The 23,085-nt window shown below is 38.5% G+C and overlaps 1 protein-coding gene and 1 pseudogene across 2 annotated transcripts in view; one reads left to right on the top strand and one right to left on the bottom strand.

Annotated features, from left to right (window-relative positions):
* ASAP2 (ArfGAP with SH3 domain, ankyrin repeat and PH domain 2) overlaps positions 1-23,085 on the bottom strand; it is a 258,558-nt gene that overhangs the window by 193,853 nt on the left and 41,620 nt on the right. The gene's annotated exons all lie outside the window — the stretch shown is intronic.
* Positions 19,593-21,444, top strand: LOC138143558 (double C2-like domain-containing protein alpha pseudogene; annotated as a pseudogene).

The following is a 23,085-nucleotide window of genomic DNA, read 5'->3' as shown; positions in this document are numbered from 1 at the left end:
GTTGCAAGGTTTCCTAATAATTAGAATTGCCTATGAAGCCCAGAAAACAACAGGTTTTCCACCCCCCACTCCCCATGAGGTTTTCCATCCAAGACTGGATGAAATGACCCTTCTGGTATTGAGGATTCTCCTACGTCCAGTTCAAATAAAACTAGGTTGGTTGTCTTTCAGACTGTACCGAAAAGTCAAGTTTTTCTTGGCATACCTACAGTGTAAGGGAATCCACAAACACTATCAAACCCATTTGGTTTCTTGCAGTAAAGACAGCCTGCTATCTGCTGTCAGTCAACCAGTCAATAAACACCTATTAGCACCTACTACTGGACCAGGCACTGTGCTAAGAGCTACAGATACAAAAAACAAACAAAAGAAAGGCAAAGACTGTCCCTGCCCTCAAGAAGCTCACAATTCAATGGGAGAAACAACATGCAAACAAATATGTACAAACAATCTATATACAGGATAAAAAGGAAACAAGAAAAGACACTAGAATTAAGAGTGGTTGAGAAGAACTTCTTGTAGAAACCAGAACTTCAGTTGGAACTTAAGGAAGCCATTAGGTTTATCCTATTTTTTCTTAACTATTTCTTTTGAAAAATTATACTTTCTAATGATGTCCAGAGTCCTTTAAGGTAGCATGTATACCAAAAATGATTTGGGATGGAGAAGAAATAGCCTTTATTTCACTGTGGCATTCAGACTTACACTTAAAATCCATTCCCTTAAGTTCATAATACAGATCCTTACACATTCTGAAGTTGCTGGGAGAAAAGTAGTCAACTCAATTCAAAGAGTTTCTTAACCTGGGGTCTGTGAACATGTGTGTTTTTTGATAATTGTATTTCCATATAATTGGTTTCTTTTGTAATCATATATGTTTTATTTTATGCATTTAAAAATATTATTCTAAGAAGGAATCGATAGGCTTCACTAGACTGCCAAAGGATGCCACAACACAAAAATGACCTAAAAGAAAAGTTGGTGAACTCCCATTCCCTTATTTCCAGAGAAACTATTCTACATCATGAAAATAAAGACTTTAAGCAATCAGATTTTTTTTTTTAAAGTATGAATGATAGAGTAGAAAGGGGAGTGAATAGGGAGTCAGATGACTTGGGTACTCTGTCACTTACTGCTTGGGTACCCTTGGCCAAATCAGTTAACCTGACCTCTTTGGAACTCATGTTTCTCATCTGTAAAATAAGTGGATTTAGATAGCTTTCAAGGTCCCTTCCACTTCTAAATATGTGATCTGTAATTCGATGATTGTACCCTATCTAAAGGACTACCTCCATATCTCATCCAGCTGCAGATCTGACCCTGGGTTCTTGAAAAAACATGGAAAGATTCCAGCTTCTTATATTATTAGAGAAAGAGTTCTAGAAGGTCAAACCAAGTAGAAAACACTATGAGCAATGGTCCAGAAATGAGCTATATGTCTATCATTCAAGAACCACCTAAGTTTGAGAAGGTATGTCGTTAGGTTGACTTCATGGTGACAAGTTTTTTAGGAACAGCAACTCTCAAAAACCATTTGAGTGGAGGACTCTATCTCCTATTGGTTCAATTACCATCAAATACCATCTTCATGCAGATGATTCCGAGGTCATTTATCTAGACCTAACCTCTCTCATGCATGTCTCAGCTCACAATCACCTACTGGAAACTTTAAACGCATCATGTCCAAAACAGAACATGGGGCAGCTAGGTGGTGCAGTGGATAGAGTACTGGCCCTGGAGTCAGGAAGACCTTAATTCAAATTCGGCCTCAGACAATTACTAGCTGTGTGACCCTAGGTAAGTCACTTAACCCAGACTGCCTCAAAAAACAAAAACACCCCCCCCCCAAATAACAGAAACAAACCTTCCCTCTTTCCAACTTCTCTACTATTGTTGAGGATACCATGATCTTTCCGACTCATTCAGGCTCACAGCAACCTTGACTCTTCACTCTCTTATATCCTCTGTCCTCATATCCAATCAGTCACCAAACCTGTCATTTCTACTTTTCTAACATCTCTCCTATCACCTTTTCTCACCCTTAACCCTGCTATCATTTTCGTTCAGGTCCTTATCACCTCATACCTAAACTATTGCAGTTGCCTGCAAGTCGTCCCAAGTCTTCCCCCACTCCACTCTGTCCTCTGCCCAGCTGCCAGTGATCTTCCTAAAATGCAGGGTAACCATGTTACACAATGCCCTGACCCCCATCAATGAAAAAAAAAACCCAACCAAACCTCCAGTGGTGCCAACTTGTTCCCTTCCTACCTTTCCAGTTTTCTCACACTACTCATCCACATTCTCTCCATTCCAGCTACACCCCACCCCATTTGCTCTTCCTCTCACACATTTCATCTTACTCCATTGCCTAATCTGACCTTACCTGATCCCTGCAATCCTCTCCCTCCTCACCTCTATGTCCTAGCATATCTGATTTCCTTCAAATCTTGGCTCATATCCTACCTTCTGCAAGAACTCTGCCCCTGTCCCACCTAGAACTCCCAGCTTTACCAGCAGCACTTCTCCCTGGGATTCCCTCCAGTTACACTGTATATATCTTATATGTTTATATGTCATCTCCCTGTTACAATGTGAGCCCCTTGAGGACAGGAGCCATGTTTTTGCCTTTCTTTTTATGTTCATCACTTAGCATAATTCTTGGCTTAAGTAGGCTTTTTAAAGGGCTTGCTAACTGATCATGATTAGCATCAGTGAAGGAAGTAGCCTTCTGATGAAATTAAAATTCCTTGGAGTATTTGCAGCAGGCATAATAGCAACAACTTTTAGTAAGAAAATAAGTTGCTGGCATGAAATTATTTCTTCTAGATATTATCCTTTTATTCCTATTAATGCATTTTCCAGCATCCATACTTTAAACATTTGGTCTTTTCTTCCTCTTTCTGATTCCCCAGGGAGGTTACACAAGCAGTGACATGCTAGTGTGGTACTGGTGATGGCAGTCTAGTATAATGGAAAGCACAATGGACTGAGGAGATCTAGAGCACAGTCCCAGATTTTCCACTTATTTAGTTGTGTGACTTTGGGCAAGTCATTTCATATTCCTGGGTCTTGGTTTCCTCCATCTGTAAAACAGCAAAGTCGGGTTGCTGACATCCAAGGTCCCAGACAACTCTAAAATAATTCTATGATTCCAGGGGCAGTGAGGCAGTGCAGTGAATAGAGCACCAGCCCTAGAGTCAGAAGGACATGAGTTCAAATCCAGCCTAAGGCACTTGATCACAGGCACTTAACCCCAGTCGCCCTGTCTTTCCCCTTCCAAAAAAGCCAAAAAAAAAAAAAAATTCCATGATTCCAAGTAAAGTTCATATAGTTTTAGAAGTCTTTAAGAGCCTTTAAATCAACTCTTGATTGTTACTAAGGAACTACTCTTTAACCCTGGAGAAATACCTTCAAGTTCCACTGACATCAATACCAAATAAGAACTGACAGCCTCCCCTAGTCTCAGAAATGGATGAGAGAAACACATGGGAAGTCAGGCACTAAAGACATGGTCAGGCATGGTCTGGATTACTTTTTTTTACTTTTTAATTAAAAATTTTTATTGGTTGGGGGCAAAGTGGGGAAGGATCTTGCTTAATCAGACCTCCTCTACTCTTTTCCAATGTTTAGTAAAAAAAATTTCTTGGTACACTTGTTTTCTGTAGCCCCAGCTACTACAAAGTCCAATGTCTCTTCTTTCTGCTATATTTAATTCTATAAGCTTGATTAGTCTATATTAGTTGAGCAAGCTGCTCTTAATTTTCTTTTTAACAGATTTCTGGGTTGTATCCTAGCTAGGGACACAACCAAATGAAGTTAAAATGACTTCTAGGTCTCTCATCTAATATTATGTGCATTATTCCCACATCAAGCAAAGAAAATTCTGGTTCCTTGTGTATTTGTCTTTTTTCCTTAAGATTTTTTCCCTGAGGGCCATAGTCAAGTATATGAAAAAGAAAAGGCATGAGTATATTTGAGAATGGTTTATATATAAGCTTACATATGCTTAGACTATGCAAATTTATTCCAAAGAAATCTTCAAGGGAAAAACTAAATTATTGTTATCTTTAGTCTTGTGATTTCTTGATCTTTTACATTTCTATTCCTATTCTACAGTCACCACAGCTGACCTCATTTCTTAACCTCAGAAATGAAAAAAAGGAGACATACAAGCAAAGAGAACATGTTAACAAATAGTGAAAAATATTAGGCATTTTTTTTCTGCCTCTAAACTCCTGCCCACAAAGAGATGACAATTTGGAGAACACTAATCCACTGTAGGCATCAGCAACCTATAGACGTACACAGGATATGAGTTTCAATGTTAGGAGGGCAAAATGACCAAATGAGGCAAGTTGGTCTAGCATCCTCCCTCTGTACGTCTCTTTCCTTCCATACCTAATGACTTGTACTGCACTGTCTAGGCAAAGCTTTCACTGAGAACATCTTAATCAGATCTCACCTGCCCAACCCTGGTAGTTACAAATTCTCCAAATTTGTTCCTTTCCAATCCTCAAACTAAAACTTATCCCCACAAGCTTTACAGTTTAGGAGAATTTGATCAACTCATGGGAAATGCTTATTGGCTGAACAAGAGGGGATTCACATGATCTATTTAGTAAAGGGTGATGCAAAGAATACTCTCTGTCACCTCTGAACTGTTCTTGTGTTCCTCGCAAGACAAGCAATCCCACTTTTGAAAGAATGATAATCACTGCAAAGCTGATAACCTGCCTTATTAGGTGCCAAAGGGAGGTGAAGACTGGCAGAAATGACAATTATCCATTATAATAGTATTTACACAGCATTTTACAATTACAAAATGCTTTATATTCATACACATACTCATTCATACAAATATCTGCTCTATCATAGGACTTCTAGAGTTACTACCCACTTGGTTTTGGAACTCCTGCCCTGGAGGCCACAGTGTCTTGATTAGTGACTATGTGAGCCTAAATTCATGTGGTAAAATGCTCTACTATATCCAGTTGGTTCTAATCATGCTTCATATTCTAACCCTTATTTTTGAGCACAATTCTTCCTCTACCCAACTTTCCATCTCTTCATCTGGGAAATACAATCAGATCAATACTATCCTTGCTACTGTAAAGTCTGTCCATCAACTCCCCTTGGTGTACACTCCCTCTTCTTGTGGATTTCCAGATCAAAGTACTCCTCCCTGAAAACCACTCCCCTATATGTATTGCTTCTTCCTACTCCACTGTCATCTCTTAAAGGAAAAGAACTATTTTGATTTTATATTTGTATCTCCAGTGTTTTGCACAGCGCAAAGAGCATAGTAAATGTCTAATAAATGCTTTTCTTTTCTTTTTTTTTCATTCATTCATTTGTAACCTTGTTTTATTACTGGCACAGCTGAAGTCACGGTTAAAAATCTCAACTCCAGGATTCAGTAACTCAGTGACACCAATCAAGTCATTTAAACTCCCTGAACCTTGGTTTCCTCATCCGTTAGATGACAGTAGTATTTGTCTTATCTATCTCAAAGTGTTATTATTTTTGTTTTAAACAATATTTTATTTTATTTTTTGCAATTAACATGTAAAAACAATTTTTAACATTCATTTAAAAATTTTTTGAGTTCCAAATTCTCTCCCTGTTCTTCCCCTTGCCCCTCCCTGATGTGGTAAGCAATTTGATATAGATTATACATCTGCAACAATGCAAAACATTTTTATATTAGACATGTTGTGAAAGAAAACACAGGCTAAAAGGGAAAAACGAAAAACAAAAAAAGTGAGAGTATATTTTGATCTGCATTGAAACTCTATCAGGTTTTTCTCTGAATATGGATAGTATTTTTCATCATGAGCCCTGGAATTGTCTTGGATCAATGTGTTGTTGAGAACAGTTAAGTTGTTCACAGTTGATCATTGTACAATATAGTTGTTACTGTGTACGATGTTCTCCTGGTTCTTCTCACTTCATTTTGTATCAGTTCATGAAAGTCTTTCCAGCTTTTTCTGAAAGCATCCTACTTGTCATTTCTTGTAGAACAATAGTATTCCATTATAATCACATACCATAACTTGTTCAGTCATTTTCCAGTTGATTGGCATCCTATCAATTTCCAATTCTTTGCCACTACAATAAATGTAATCACTTTGGGATACAGAACTAGTAGTGGTATTGCTGGATTAAAAGATTTATAGCCCTTTGGGCATAGTTCCAAATTACTCTGCAGAATGGTTGGATCAGTTCACAACTCCACCAACAGTGCATCAGTATCCCAATTTTCCCACATCCCCTACAATATTTATCATTTCTCTTTTCTTTATCATATTAACCAATCTGATAGGTATGAGGTGATACCTCGGAGTTGTTTTAATTTGTATTTCTCTAATCAACAGTGATTTAGAGCATTTTAATATGACTATAGATAGCAAAAACTGCTTATTCATATCCTTTGACCATTTATCAACTAGGGAATTGCTTTTCTTACAAATTTGACTCAATTTTCTCTATATATGAGAATTGAGGCCTTTATCAGATATTTGCTATAAAAAATTTTCCTCCAGCTTTCTGCTTTCCTTCTCCTCTTGGCTGCATTGGGTTTTTTTTTGTGTGTGTGTATGTGTGTGTAAAACCTTTTTAATGCAATATAATCAAAACCATCCATTTTATACCTCATAGTTCTCCCTATCTCTTGTTCAATAATAAATTCTTCATTTATCCATAAATCTGACAGGTAAACTACTCCATGCCCCCTTATTTTGTTTATAGTATCACCCTTAACATCTAAATTATGTACCCATTTTGACCTTATCTTGGTACACAACGTGAGATATTGGTCTATATCTAGTTTCTGCCAAACTATAAGGTGCTGTTATTTAGAGAAACCCTTTGTAAACCTATACCATGTGTCCCCCTCCCCCATGTCAGAAAGGAAAAGGCAAGACTGCTACCTCCTAGAGGCAAGAGGCTAGTGGGCCCTTTTTTGGTCTTTGTGTCATCCAGAGCCTAACAGAATGCTTAAGATGAGCAGAAGCTTAATTTAATGTGTTTGTTGAAATGAATTTAAGAGTCTAAAACCTTGAAAAGTCACTAGTAAGAAAATTAAAAAGCAATTAATTTGAGATCTGATTTCTAAAGGTGACTTTACTCCCCCACCTTCCCACCCCCCAAAAGCTAGGCCTGTCAACAAGCATTTATTAAATCACTATATATACCTGGCACTGTGCTAAGCACTAAGGACACAACGAAAGACCACCTGTCCTTAGGAAATCTATAACCACTGAGGAAAGAGTTAATAGGCTAATTTTTAAGAGCAGAAAAAGAGAGGGAGATTAGGTCACTATGGAGCAGGAAGGGAAAAAGAGTTAGCTAGTACATGGAAAGGAAATAACATTTTTCAGAGGGCAGAGAACATGTAAAAACTGCTTGAAGGCAAGGTTCCAGAAAAGATCAACTCCTGACTCACCCTCTCACAGTGGAAACCTAGCTTAGTCTCTGGCTGGCATAACCAGCTTAGTCCTAATCCCTTCCCTTTGGCAGGAAAAATCCTGTCCCGTCATGCAGTCATATTGGGAACAGACAGGAAGCCGCCTCCATAAGACAGCAAAGAGAGGTGGAGAAGAGAACAGGATATGGACTGAGATAGGAGGGAGTAGGGAGGAATGGGGAGAAAGCCAGGAGAATGGAATAGAGTCACATACCACGGAGTAAAAGCAGCTGGGAGAGGGAGAGTGATGAGGGCAGAGGCAAAGAAAAATCCTATGCAGATTCAGCTAAGAACTTCAAGGGTCATTAAAAACTGTTTATTTTCAACATTTGGGAACATGATTGATTATCCCAAAGGAGAAGGTTTGAGATTCTTAGCATTTACTTTCTTATTTTGTTTGTTTTCATTGAGAAAAAAAAAAAAACAACAAAAAGTTAAGAGCTGGTAAGACAGGGGAAAATATTTATTAGGCCAGCACAACTAAGGGGTAGATAGAGAGTTAAATCCATCCACATGCTGGAAAGCTGCCTGGACTGGATTATTCCCTGTGCCTGCCTGATATCCTGAGGCAGCTTCTGCTATCTACTAATAAAACACCTCTACCTGCAGATGATGGTTAGACGCTGGACTGCTAAGATGCAGGCACATCCTCCCACTGTCAAACAGGAAGGCTCCATCCCACAATTCTACTGGGAGCTCCTTTGAGTAACATGCAATGAGTCAGTTTAGTAGACCTTTGTACTGCGTGACAAGAGGCAAACTGAATGCATATGCACACAATGGGAAAAAAAACAAAAAACAAAAAGCAAAGTAATTGCCTTCCCCCTTGCTGAGAGAAAATGTGGTAGAAGAAAAAGTGCTGGACCTTGAATTGGGAGGGACTTGGGTTTGAATTCCCCCTTCAGACACCTAATAGCTACACCACCATAGGCAATTAAATGTAAAGGGGAGGCCTTGCTGGTGCTCAATGTCTTTTTCGCAATCTGGCTCCAACCTATATTTCAAAACTTATTTTGCACTTACTGTCCTTCATCTAATCTAAATTTCAGCTGAATTGGTCTACTTGTTCCCTGAACTTGACAATCCATCTACCATCTCTGTGTCTTTGCAAAGGCTGTCTCCCATGCCAGGAATGCAGTGCCTCTTAAAACTCTAACTTGCTTCAAGGATCAGCTCAGGTATTACTGCCAAAGGAAGCCTTTCTCTCAGGAAACCAGTAGTCCAGTTTGGCTGGAAGGTGGAGTGGATTATTGTAATAAGAATGTAAATTTTAAAGATCTTCCCTGCCCCTAGGCTAATGTGCACCTGAAGCCTGGGGTGGGGGAGGCTTGTTTTTCAGTAGATACTTTTTGATTGGCCAGTGGGTCAATAAGGTTGTTACATTCTCTGAGCCAGGAGAAGGCTATATAAGCCCTGATGTGTAGCTTTGTTTTGGGACTCACTTTGAGAAGTGTTCTGTGATCTGATCTGGATTCTGGGAAGCCGTTGTTGAGAGTCCCCCGGCTTTGAAAAACCCAGAATGTGGAAACCCAGATGTTGACTGGGTATGGATGTAATGGTTGGACAGTTTGGAAATCTGTCTACTTGATGTTTCTGTCTTGATAATTATGCCTGTATACTTTGAGATTCAGGATGCTGACCTTTTCTCCTGAATAAGGTAAATGATATATGTCTGACTGATTAAAGTAAGCTTGTTAACCCATTTTGAGTTGCTTTCCTTTAGCAAAGCAGATCCAAGAACCTGTGGTAGCTGCAAACCCTGAGGACGCTTGGGGTGCTTGCTGCTACAATTATAAAATGGAGTAGAGTGAAATAAAGCTGAAAAGACAAGCTGGAGTCCGAATGGCAAAGCGCCTCAACAAGCACTGGGCTAAAGACTTTATTTGATGGTAATGGGGAGCAACCAAATGACTGTGAGCAGGTGAGTAACATGGCCAGATTTATGCATCAAGCATGTGATCATGATTTGTTTTAATTGAGTCTCACTGGGTATGAAGCAGCTGGCAAAGGAGGAGGAGGAGGGAGACAGATGGTGTATAGTGGCTTAGTGGGATCCTACATCCTTGTGGATTTAGTGAAGCAAAAAGTACTAGTTTTAAAGGGTGCAAACTTTAGCCTCCCCTAACAACTTAATCCACTTGGGTCAATACAGTTATCACAAGTTCACCCTGGAATCTTTCCATCTAATTCCTATCCCTAGCCCTTCCAGAAGATGAAAGAGGAAAAAAAGAGAGGGACATTCATATCTACTGAGGATATCCTGGGCTGCAAGAGAAGGAACAAAAGAGAAAGGGGTTCTGGGTAGACCTAGTAAAAGCAAATAGTATTTATAAATAAATATATATTCATATAAATAAATAAATTTATAAATAAATTGTGGGGTTTTCTAAAATCCTCCCCCACTTCTTGCCACTCCTTCTTAGAATGAAAAAGCTTTTTTTCATATTATTATAGTCACAACTCATTTATCCTATATCACCAGGGAATGAAGAGTATAATGGATATGAATTTTCCAGTTAACTAAAATGAATTCCTTTAAGTACCAATTTTATATTATATTTTAATGGAAATCTTTCTACAATACACACTTTTTTATTTTCTTGAACAGAGGCTATTTTCAGTTTTTTAAAAAGATTTTTAAAAATTTAAGTCATTTAAAAAATAAATATCAATCAATAATTATACTGAACAGTGATATCCTCAGGAGCTAATGAAACATATAGATCTATTTTCATCCCCATACTAAAAGGGCCCCAGATTAGTAGACTTCTGAATTCAACAAGTAATTTTGAGCACCAGGGATAGAAATACAAAAATAACACAGTTGTTGACCTCAAAGAGCTTACATTCTGGTAGAAGTAAACAACATACATAAATAAGTAAATATGTAACATATTCAAAATAGATGATAATTTTAGGAAAAGTATGAATACTAACAAATAGGGAAATATCTTTTGTAATAGATGACTTTTGGATTGAGCTTTGAAGGTATCTAGGTGATATCAGGGGCAGAAACGGGAATGGAAGACATTTTAGTCACCCAATCAATGAACATTTAGTAAACATCTACTATGTGCCAGACGTTGTACCAAGCACTAGGACTACAAAGAAAGACAGACAAAAGACAGTCCTTGTCCTTGAGGAGCTCACAATCTAAGAAGGAAAAACAATACATACAAAAGAAGCTAAGGGAGGTGGGGTATACAGTCAAATACAAAACTAAGATTTACCTCCAGGATCAAATACAAAATACTCTGGCCTATTAAGTCCTTCAAAACTTGGTTCCCTTCCACTTTCCTTACTTTTTATTCTTCTCTATGCCTTCTACGATCCAGCCACACTGGCCTTCAGGATGGTCCTTCCCATTCTGCCTTTTCACTGGCTATCCCGCCATGTTGGAATGCTCTCCCTTCTCACCTCTATCTCCTGGCTTCTGCGGCTTCTTGCAAGACAACTCTAATTCCACCTTCTGTAGAAAGTCTTTCCTGGTCCAGTCTCCCCCTCTCCCAAACCCCCACTTCTAATGCCTTCCTTCTGAGATTATCCTCCATATAACACTGTATATATCTTAAGTGTATGTATTTTTTTTTTGCATGTTGTCTCCCCTATTAGAACATGCACTCCTAAGGGGCAGCTAGGTTGCGCACTGGCCCTGGAGTCAGGTGGAGCTGAGTTCAAATGTGGTCTCAGACACTTGACACACTTACTGGCTGTGTGACCTTGGGCAAGGCACAATCCCAACTGCCTTGCCTTCTAAAAAAAAAAAAAAAAAAGAACACGCACTCCTTCACTTCTTGAGTACAGGGACCATATTTTTGCCTTTCTTTGTATGCTCCAGAACTTAGCACAGTGCCTGGCATATACTGAGAATTCAATACCTGATGACTGATTCAAGTCTATTTTGCTTATATCCTAGTTCTCAAATCTTCTAGGCAAAGTTACAGGGCAGGTGAACTCTGGGTAAATAAGGTATTTTTTTATTACTATTTATCATTACTGTTTCACCACATCTTGTCCACACTTAACACTATGATATTTTCTAAACACAAAAGATCCATTTGCTCACTAGTCCAATCATGTAAAGACATATGAGTTGATTAAAAATTCAACTTCAGTAACCTCTTCGGAATATCAAGAACCTGTTTCCATCAAAATGGATTCCCCGTCCAACAACACAGATGAGAAAAACAAGAGGGAAGTTCAGAGAGAAACACAGCCAAAGAAAATGGCCTTGAATTCATTATATGCTTTTTTAAAAGCTGGATGTGATAGATGAGCAGTTTCACTTACATTCCTCTTTTTTTCTGTTCTGCTTCATATATGGAAATGTTCTCTCTTGTTTTGTGTGTTAAATTCAGAATTTCAAAAAAATTTACAAAAAAACAACAAAAAAACCAGACCAGCACTTCTCTACAAGGTGAGGGATTTCAAGAATTGCTAATGCTAAAATGAAACAAAACAAAACAAAAAACACGAAACGAACCCTTCCTGGTCAATTTGATATATCTCTCTAAATTTAACTAGACTGTTCCCTGGATGACAGGGACAATATATCACCAGACCTGTATTCAAAGGCTTTCCAACTCAGAAGTGCCTTACTGACATAACTTTGAGAATGCAAGATGACCTCCTAAAACGGTGAAGAATCAGAGTAAGGTTATGTGGAATAAACTCATAATGTTCAGGGGAGTACCTACACTAGAGGTTCCAACTCCTTAATACTAACTGTTCAGTCTAAGAAAACTTTGTTAAAACTCTTCTGGTCACTATGAGACTTCAATTGCTCTATGACTTTCTCTACTAGGACAAATCATAGCCCAGCCACACCTCCCAATCCTGGACAATTCTTTCCCATGTTTTTACATCAATCCATCATAAAGGATCTACCAAACTAGCTGGAGGCCCCTTCCTGGTTATTTCAATATTTTTGGATGTACACCAAAGTAGCATTGAGGCTGTCCATTTAAACTATTTCTTGCTCTAACTCAAGGGTTCTTAACCCTGAGGTCTATGATTTAAAATATACATACATACATATAAAATGTGTGTATCTATAAAACACGTTTTATATATGTGTAACACATATATAACACAACTGCTTTCCTTTGCAATCCTAGGTGCTTTATTTTATGCATTTTTAAACATTATTCTGGAAAAAAAAGCCAACAGGGAACAAGACACAAAGCATATTAACAATCTTTGCTGTGGCTACATAACTGGCCCTACTCTTTTCCTATTTTTCACTACTTCCTGCATATAGACACTATTGGTAATAATATGCTGTAAGTTCATACCCCATCAGGTGTCTTTTGGGTCATTTGAAATTACAATTTTTTATAAATCACAGTGTTCCAAAACTTACAGTCATATGGCATCACTGGGAGAATAGTGATATCAAAATGGACAGGTCCATGAAAAAAAGGATAAATTTAGAGGTCGGCAGATTCTCTTTAAATTTTCTACAATGATGATCTATTCCAACCTAAGTATTGCCTGCACTATGATCCCAAAGAGAACATCTTCTAATCTCTTGTCTCCCAGTCCTTTTTTAGTTGTGTTCCATTTCTCTTCAACATTCTCTTTGATAAAAGGCATTCACTACTTGAGAGTTTGTATTCTTCAGATGCATTTCCTCCTATGAACAACTAACTCACAATATCTTTTTAAAAAAATTTATCCCTTTTCTTTCTGTCACAACTCCAAGTGATTCTTTCCTTAACCACACTGTATCTATGTTAAAAAAAAAAAAAGTACACTAATATGATTCCTTAGCTCACATATTCACTTTACTCCCTTCAAGTACTGTTAACCTCTACGATTTCATATTAAGATAGTTCAGAGTGTCAGGAAACATAGGTGGTTTCTTAGCACCAGGAAGTTATTCCGTCTGAACTGCAGTTTGGGGTTGTTGTTTGTTTTTTTTTTAATGCTGGAATGAAGATCAAATCAATTTTTCAAATTTTGCCCTAAAAAAACTTACAAAGTTTTACATTACTCCCTTTAAATCAATTTCTTTGGACCCATTTACTAGATTCTTTAGTTGTAATTCCCCTTCTTTAAGGACCAAATCTCAAAACTCTAAACTCTAAATACAATTATCATTTCTACAGAGTAGTCTCTTTGCCCATCCAGTCCCAGTAACTTTTTTCTAGTAGCTACATGACCAATTTTACATATTTCGAGATCCTCAATTCTCTCCTTCATTTGCTTACAATATTTTCCAGAGGGATGGTATTCTTTAGTTTACTAGTCTAACTATTCAATATAAATTTTATCAGGAGGTCTTGAGAACATTGTAGGATATGAAGGATACTGAATTTTGAGACAAAAGCACCTAGGTTTGAAAACCAACTTTGCTCTTTCAAAAGGTGGGGAAAAACCTATGGAAAAACCTATTCTGAACCTATGACTCAAACAAGAAGGGACAGGTTTCAGGAGTGCAAATAAGTGATGGAAACCTCTGAGAGAAGTGACTACTCCATTTTAGAATCAGTGACAAATACGAAGTTACAAATATACAAAAAATACAAATACAGTTACAAATATGACCAGGAACAGTCTACCATGCACCCTAGAGTTGGGGAGGGTAGATTTCAAAAGATTCAGAGAAAGGATAAGTAAGAATTCATGGACTATGGATAACTATATGGGAAGGCAACTGAGGAAGAATGGGAAATTCTCAAAAATTTAAAAAAAAAATCATGATACAAAAGAAGAATGGAAGTTGCCTGAAGAGACTCATATGGATACACAGGGAACTCATTAACAAATCTTAATTTCTATATGGCAGGTAAAAGAGTAGTACAATCTCAGAAGGATAGGGTGTAGAGTGCTAAAGCTCAGAATGAGTGGAGGCTAGAAAGGAAAACTGAATATGACAAAAAGAGGTTTTCAAAAGTTATGCTGATGAAAGAGGCTCAAAGAAAGGATGGGACTACTGCTTTGGGGTAAATAGGACAGTAATAACAGGTAACAATAATTGGACAGGACTACCTAACCTTTATTTTGCTTCTGTTTGCTTCCCAATGAGAATGATCTTTGGACCAGAAAGTTCAGGAAAAAAAAATCAATAATGGGGAGTCAATGCCCAAGATAAGCTGGGAAACTGTGAGACAAGACCAAGTTGTTCTTGTTGACGGCAAATTACCAGGCCAAGATGACATCTAGTACTTGGGCCTGAAAGGCTGGAAAACAGCAAATGACCCAATTTTTAAAGAAAATGGATTATGTAAATTCTAATTGAGTAAACTCAACTTCAATTCCTGGGAAAAGTCTGTAATATGTTAAAGAAAGGTGACTACAAAATACCAGCGTGACTTTATCAAGGACAAATCAAGTCAGACTAGCCTTATGCTTTTATTAGTAAGGTCAACTAGAAGGTCAAAGAAATGCTAGATATTGTGCATATCTAATGCTAGAATTAGATACAGCAAATTAGTTCATGAAGTCTATCATACTACTGCTGCAGAAAATAGAGGAAGATGTAGGGTAAACAATAATACATTTATTTGGGTTCAGAACTAGCTGAATGGTTGGATCCAAACAGCAATCATAAATGTATCAGTATCAACATCCCAAGAGTCTGCAGTGGAGTGCTCCTAGGATCTATGTTTGGCCATGTGTTATTTCACATTTTTATCGCTGACTTGGATAAAGGGAAAGAAAGCATGCTTATTAAATCAGTCCATGACACAAAATTTAGAGGGAGAGCTAGGAGACACTGTGTATAACACAGTCAGGATTTGAAAACATCTTGATTAATCAGAATAGTAAGCCAAATGTAATAAGACAAAATTCAAATGGTACAAATGCAAAGCCTCATACTAAGGTTCAAAAGATTAAATTCAGCAGTACAAAATGGGGAGGTATAATTAGACAGCAGTTTATCTGAAAAAGAGTTGGAAGAGGTTAGTGAACTGTAAGTTCCATCAGTCAACACTCTGATATATTAGTTGAGATAGCAAATGAAGAACCATGATTTCCAGGAGTAGGGAAAGGACAGTACTACTGTACTCTGCCTTTTTCAAGCCATATCTGATATATTTATTGTGTTCTGAGGAAGGATACTGATAAGAAAGAGAGCATTCAAAGAGGGTTGCCAGCATTATGCAAGTCCTCTACTTCATGCCATATGAAATTAAAGGAGTGATGGATGTTTTCACCAGAAAAAAATTCAGTATGTTTCTGGGTAGCTGCCTCCATGTTTCTGAAGGCTTCTCATCTGAATGAGGATTTTATAACTTCTGCTTGGCCTCAGGAAGGAAGCTAAGTGGCTCAAGAGAACACTGGGCCTGGAGTCAGAAGGACCTGAGTTCAAATCTAGCCTCAGACACTTACTAGTTACGTGACCCTGGACAAGTCACCTAACCTCTGTTGCCTTAATCCACTGAGAAGGAAATAGAAAATCACTGCAGGTCTTTGCCAAAAAAAGCACATGGACCTTAGTGTCCCTGGGGTCACAAAGAGGTAGTAGACAAGACTGAACCACGAGAAGCTTGGCCCCAGGGGCAGCTAGGTGGCTCAGTGAATAGAGCAGCAGCCCTGGATTCAGAAGGACCTGAGTTTAAATCTGGCCCCAGACACTTGACACACTACCTGTGTGACCTTGGGCAAGTCACTTAATCCCAATCCCTGCCTTTCCCCCTCCAAAAATAGGAAGAACAAACAAACAAAAAGAAACTTGGCCCCAGAGGGCAGAACCATAGCCAAGAGTAGAACCTGCAAAGAGGTAGATTTAGGCTTGATGTAAGCCAAAAAAATTCGTACTAAGTAGAGCTATCCAAAAGTGTGATGGGTTCCCTATCTCTAAGATAGTGAGTTCTCATTGACAAGCACTCATCAGGAATGCTGTAAAGAGAATTCTTATCTAGGCAGGGATTGTACATGTACATGTTTGTTAAGGTCCCTTCCAACTCAGATTCTGTAATTCTGGGATAGCTTCAGGAAAGAGAAGTGTATGAATCAGCTGAATTCTAGGGAAAGGATGAGAATGGACAAGAGAGAGTCTTCAAATTTAAAGCTGAAGGAAAATCACAAAGTATCCCAATTCAAGTGACTTTCTAAGGCAAAAAGAATTGAGAGCAGTCAGAAAGGCACACGGTAATATATTCCATGAGAACATTTTATTTAACAAGCAAATTGCTAAACTGATATATTCCAAGTGTGGATGACCATCTGAGACTCCCCAGGCATCTGTTAATTCAGAACCATTCCTAGAAAACTGTCCACTTTGGCAAAGGGCAAATAAGTTTCCCTAATCGAGGGACCAAGGAGTTCGCTCTCATCAAGCTTTCCAGATGCTCCTCTCTTTGCCTACCAACATCACTTGTCCTCTGTGTCATGGAAACTCATGAATAGACTGATGTCAGGCAGGAAAACCCTTGAACAATATTCACTAGGTGATTTATCAGCACCAGCTGACACAGAGACTTCTACCCCACTGTGCACAATCCATTAACTTCCTGGTGACACACCTCTACTTCACACTGAGGAGCTATTATGAGCTGCTCCATTAGGATGTGGAGATAAGGACTAAGAGTACTAAGCACAGACAGAAGGGGAAAGCTACTATGTTCAAAGGACAAGCAGTTTGGAAAACCTTCCCAGCTTTGTCTCACTGAGATGCTGAGTGGGACCTTTTACAGGCCTACTTTTTACTCTGGGTCTAGGATGAATAATTACACACAGTTCCATATCACTTTAAGCAACAGATGGATTTTTCCTTACACTTAACTTCAGTCTCTAAAACCTGTAATTCACTGACTGTGGTCACTGAAGTCATGCACAAACAGAATTTGGATATATTAATCTTATTTTGAATGCAAAAAATGACTTAGTATTTAAAAGGATCCCTGAGTTAGCTCTTCTGGCCAAATTAATCTCTCAGTAAACATTAAGCACCAACTATGGATCAGGCACAAGGACACAGAAATATGAAAAACAGTAGTATTCCCAGGGTGTTCACATTTTAATATAATATTTTATAACATAATTTAAGTGGTGACAAATACATACATAAGTATATTCAGAAGAAACAGAAAGAGAATAAAGGCAAATACAAAGCAGTTAACTACAGTATAGTATTCCAAGAATAAAAATTATCATTTAATTTGAATCAACCTCTCAAAGGAGAAGCAATGTGGAACACAATAAAGAATGTTGGAGGGCCAAGGTTTATATCTGTATATGTGTGTGACCCAGTGACACTGGGAAAATAATTTACTCTGAGTTTCAGTTTCCGGAACCAGTGAGATCAAACTCCTATTTTTAAAAAAGCAACTAAGTAAAGATCTTTGCTGGCTGTATATTGATGCAGAAAACTACATATTAGTATTACCTATGTTCTATTGCATTTTTATTTACTTTGTTAAATATTTCCCACTTACATTTTAGTCTGGTTCAGGCTGCACTTGAGATGCCTATTTGACACTTCTGTCCTGAACTATAAAATAAAAGGCATTGGTTCTACTAGATGATCTCTATGGTTCCTTCCAGCTCTAAATCCTATAAATCTATTCGTTTCGTCAGTTACAACAGTTTCATGTTGAGTTTAGCTCATGAGTCAAATATTAATGTAAGCATATGGGTATAATTCCTCACAGAATGTTCACAAAACTTGGTTATGTAAAGTTGTTAAATTCACTCTAACAAAATGACAAAAAGTATAATAAAAGTTTTTTTTCGGGGGGGGGGGTTATTCGTTTTTTTTTTTCCGATGTTAGTAGGTTAGAATTTACATGAGATTTACATTATTAAAGAAGAGAGGGTTCCATATACATATACATGAATATTAGTTACAATTCTTAGCCAATTAAGCACTAGCACTGCAACCTAAAATATAACTCAGGCTAAAGGAATCAAGGATTATAAAATTACCAAAGTTTATCCATTTTGCTCCCTTGTAAGAAACATAGAACAGTGCAACAGTATTTAATCAACTTATAAAACTAGTACAAAACTAGGTTTTTAAGTTCTCAAATTTTCATCTTACAAAGAAAACCAAATATCTTCCCTGTTGATCTTATTGATCTACATTTTTAATACATTATTAAAACATTTTAAAGTCTCACAATATTGAAACAATTTTAATCATAATAATAGCTGACATTTATACAGGGTGTTCCAAAAAGTTGAATGTAGTCTTAAGCTATTAAACTGCATTGGGCCTATGTGTGAATTCATCTGGGAGGTGATCTGCCTGAAGTCATCTAAATTGTAAATAGCAGTGAGATTAGAACCCAGGTCCTCTAATTCTACAGTCAATGTTGTTGCCACTGTACCATATACTAACAGTCTGAATACAAAATGCAAGTGCTTCATGTAGTCATCAAAAACATCAAAATTTGTTTTCTCCACCTTACCTTGCAAGCCCTAAGTGGTGAGAGACTTGCCTATCAAAAGGGGAAAAAAAAAGGAGGTAAGAAGAAAAAGGTTGATGCAAGAAAACAGTAACACAGAAACCAAAAATTCTGCTGTCTCTGGGACACTGCTAGGCCTCATTTTAATGGTTTCAAAGGATCACAGATTTAAAGCTGGAAATGACCTTGAGGCCATCAAATACAACCTTATTTTACAGATGAGGAAATTGAGGTCCATAGTTAAAACAACTTACCCAAAGGTCACACTGTTAATAAGTGTTTGAAGCAGGATGTGAATTCAAGTCTTGATGGCTCTGATGGCATCACTCTCTCCACTAACATCTAGCTAGCCTTTATGTTTGCAGACCTAGTTTTTTCTACATTTCCACCAGGAAGAGTGAGCTTTCAGAGAAGGAAACCTGTCACAACCATCTGAGGCTCACCTGAGGATATCAAGAGAGGGCTCACACCTGGTTGGCAAGGATTTACAATCAATGATGATCAAGCTAGTCAGAGCCCCCATAAATGCTTGACTTGAAGTTTGATTTCTTAAGTTCTTTAGTGTTTTAAAGTTGGAGTGATCTTAGCCTGAAATCCTCTCTCCTGCATCTGAACTCCCACAGCATATAACATATTCTCATAAGCTCATTAAAAAGATCCAATGGGATAATAAATGCAAAACAAGCACTTAGTGCCCACTGCCATGGTTAACCTGTTTACTACCAAGAATTAAAAAACAGCCCCAAGGATAACTGGATTTGTCACTTATAAATGGGGCTGGGGCTGCAGCTACATCCAGCCTAACCCTCTGGCTCTGTCCCCTGGGTCTGGTATTCAAAGGGCTGGGGCCTCTGAGGAAGGGGCTAAAGCAGACAGCTAACACTCAGATGACACCACTACCTTGGGTACTCTGGAGTTTGACCTTCCCTATGACCAGGAAGCCTGCACTCTCCACTGCAGCATACTCAGGGTTAAGGGCTTCAAGGCCACGGACTTCAATGGCCTGGCTGATCCCTACATCAAACTACACCCCCTACCAGGGGCCTGCAAGCCCAACAAACTAAAGACCAAGACTCAGAGGAACATACTGAACCCTGTGTGGAATGAAAACTTAATGTACTAGGGGATTACCTAGGACAAGCTGAGCCACAATGAGCTCATCGGGGAGACTCAGGTACCACTCTAACTGTCTCAAACCTTCCTAGAAGCACTTTAACATCTGTCTAGAGAGACAGGTCTTGTTGGCATCACCTTCCTCTATGACAGCTGCCCTGAAAGGTATTTCCTGTTAGGTGAAAGAGTTGGAGCAAGCAGAGCAGGGCCAGGACCTGCTAGAGGCTCAAGCTCACTTATAACTCTCAGAGTAAGGGGCTAATTATGGATACTGTTCTATGCATCCCTCTTGAAGTCAGAAGCCAGCAGCTACTCAGACCCCTACATTAAGGTGTACCTGAGGCCAGATGTTGAGAAGAAATCAAAGCACAAAACATCAGTGAAGAAGAAAAATGAATACTGAATTTAATGAGGAATTCTTCTATGAGATGGAGCTCCTGGCTTTGACTATGAAGACATCAAAAGTAACTTTCTGGGACTAAGGCATTAATCTAATAACTTCACTAGTGGGGTGTCCTTGGATCCCAATTCATGAGAAGAGACCCTGAAGCACTGGGGGGTTGGGGGACAGGACTGTCTTCGACAACCAGATGTGACCCTGGAACACTGGCATACCCTGACCAGTGAACTGAGACCTGCTACAGCCTTCTTCTCGACTTATGACTCCACAAAGATCCCAGCCAACCAGACCAATGGAAACGGGCTACTTCCTAACAGAGGAAGCAAGAGAAGGTGGGAAACCGGGGGCTCCATTTGGATGGTTCCCCCTCTTCACTTGGGTGGGAAGAAGGAAACCAAGCTCTCTATCATCTCACTAGGCTCAGGAAAGGGCAGAAAAGTCCATCTGTTTCAGTCAAGGAAAGAGAAGAGAACTTGTTACCCAGACTGCTTTCTAGAAAGTGGTCCTTAAGAATCTTAGCAAGAGTGGGAGGAAAGAGGGGGCAAAGAAGAGCCCTTTCTTAGGGGAATGGGGGGGAACCACAGGGCCATGTGATTATTACTCAACTTTGCACAAGCATGTTGCATGTTTACATGGGGATCGGGGTGGGAGAAGCTTCTCCCTCTGCCCCACCCCCAACACTTCTTGTCCTATTTTGTGATTCACTTTGTTACTGAGGATGTCTTTAAAAAATATATTTTTTAAAAAACATGTCTGTCATGAATCCCAAAACACTTCCTTTGCCTCATGTTAAGTCCTCCTCTAGAGCACAAACTTCTCACTTTACTCCCACCTAAAGGAAATCCTTTTGACTCACATCCAAGAGGAACCTTCCCTTCTCCTCAATATGTCAATTCTCAGGACAAAGTATTTAAATATGTACTTTGATCTCATAACAGTATATATGCCCAATCTGGCACTGTACACCCAAGGGTTCAATACCTACCACTGCTTCACTACACCTTCATTAAGAAAGTCTGTCAAAGAAGTGCTAGGCCAATGCAGAGTTAATGTTTTATGGGCACAATGGTTCCCATGGCAACCATAAATTGGGCTACATTGATATATCAACAAAATATCTTCTACAGTTCAAGACTTACACAACAAAAGATAAATGGAGAATGGAGAAGGATGAATGTTGAGCACATCTGTGGATAGGCTGAGCTAATAATATTTGGGCTTTAAAATATGGGGAATTTTTGTTTTGCTTTTTGCATACTTACATATGGGTGTGTCTGACACTCTGAAAATTCTGTGAGGTCACACCATGAAAATGTGATCCATGAGGAATGAGAAAATTTTCTAGTTTTCCCCATTCTTTCACTTTAGATCAATTCCTCTCCCCAAAATTACTCCAGTAGATGGATCTCCCTCTCTGCCTGAACCCTTGGGTTCACCCTCATTTCTTTCCCAGTGTAGTAAGGTACCTAATGTTTGGATTTCAAAAAACGTCAATGCAATAAAAAACAGGAACATCAAAAAAACTTGCAGAGTGTCTAAGATGGCAACAGGTCAAGCCCTTCTGTAGACTAGGGACTTTTTTGAAGTCAGCACTATATCCTGCACATAGTGAACGCTGTTTGCTGAATGAATGAGTGGCCAGTCAGTAGACCAAATGTCATAATTACCACAGATAAAAATTAGAAGAGAGAGGTAGCATGGCATAGAAGATGGAAATCTGGCTCTGAGTCAGGAAGAGCTGGGTTGAGGTTTCATTTATGACATACACTGATATCTTACATATGATCAAATGTGGACAAATCATTTAACCTCTCAGTGGCCTAGGCAACTTTCTAAAACTGTCAATTACTGAATAATGACCAATCTGTATTAATAGAAGTAGTTTCCTATATGAGTAGCTCCCAATAACAATTAAGTCACAGGCCAGATGCCTCTCCCACCCAATTTTTCTTTAAACTGCAACTAATAATTCCCAAAGAATTCAGTTAGATGGTAGAGTAAGAGAGAGTACTCAACTAAGGAAGATCTAAATTCAAATCCTGCAGTAAGTGCCCTGCACTTACTAGCTATTTAACACTTACCAGCTATATAATAATACTTACCGGCTATATAACCCTGGGCAAGTAGTCATTTTACCTCTGGGTCTGTTTCCTCCTCAGTCAAATGAGGAGTTGGGATTTAACGAACTCCAAAGTCTCTTCCGGCTCTAAATCTATGATCTTATGGAGCTGGAGTTGATTGTACATGAACAACATGATCATATTACTAATACCCTAGAGTAGAAAGCTTTGGTTTTTACTCACAAAATGGCAACAAAAACACTGCAACACATAGAACTTTTCCCCTAAAAGTATATATGCAGTCGTGATGAACACATTTCAATCAAGATATAATGGCAGATACCAAACCATAATAAAATGACTTAGCAAATAGCATGGAATTTTAAATATTGATAAAAGTAGCATGTATGTGGAACATTTTGCTACATGGAAATATGTATATTGTGTGAAAAATAAGGTTCAAAATGGTTTATATGCACTGATAACAGAACTGTATACCTACATGTCTATGTGTGTACATAAGTGTGTGTGTGTGTGTATTTGTGAGAGGAGGGAGACATAGTTATGGTGTAGCGGGAAGAGAGCTGGCCTTGGAGCTACAAAAACCTGAGTTCAAATTCCATCTTTGATGCAGAGACTGAGATAGACTCTGAGACTGGCAGTGTGAATCTTGACATAATTTAACCTTAT

The sequence above is a fragment of the Petaurus breviceps genome, unplaced genomic scaffold, assembly GCF_028583685.1.
Source record: "Petaurus breviceps papuanus isolate PSGF00001 unplaced genomic scaffold, PetGlider_PUasm1.0 90644, whole genome shotgun sequence".
NCBI lineage: Eukaryota > Metazoa > Chordata > Mammalia > Diprotodontia > Petauridae > Petaurus > Petaurus breviceps.
The sequence above is the reverse complement of the archived record's forward strand: the minus strand, read 5'-3'. Positions and strand labels throughout refer to the sequence as shown.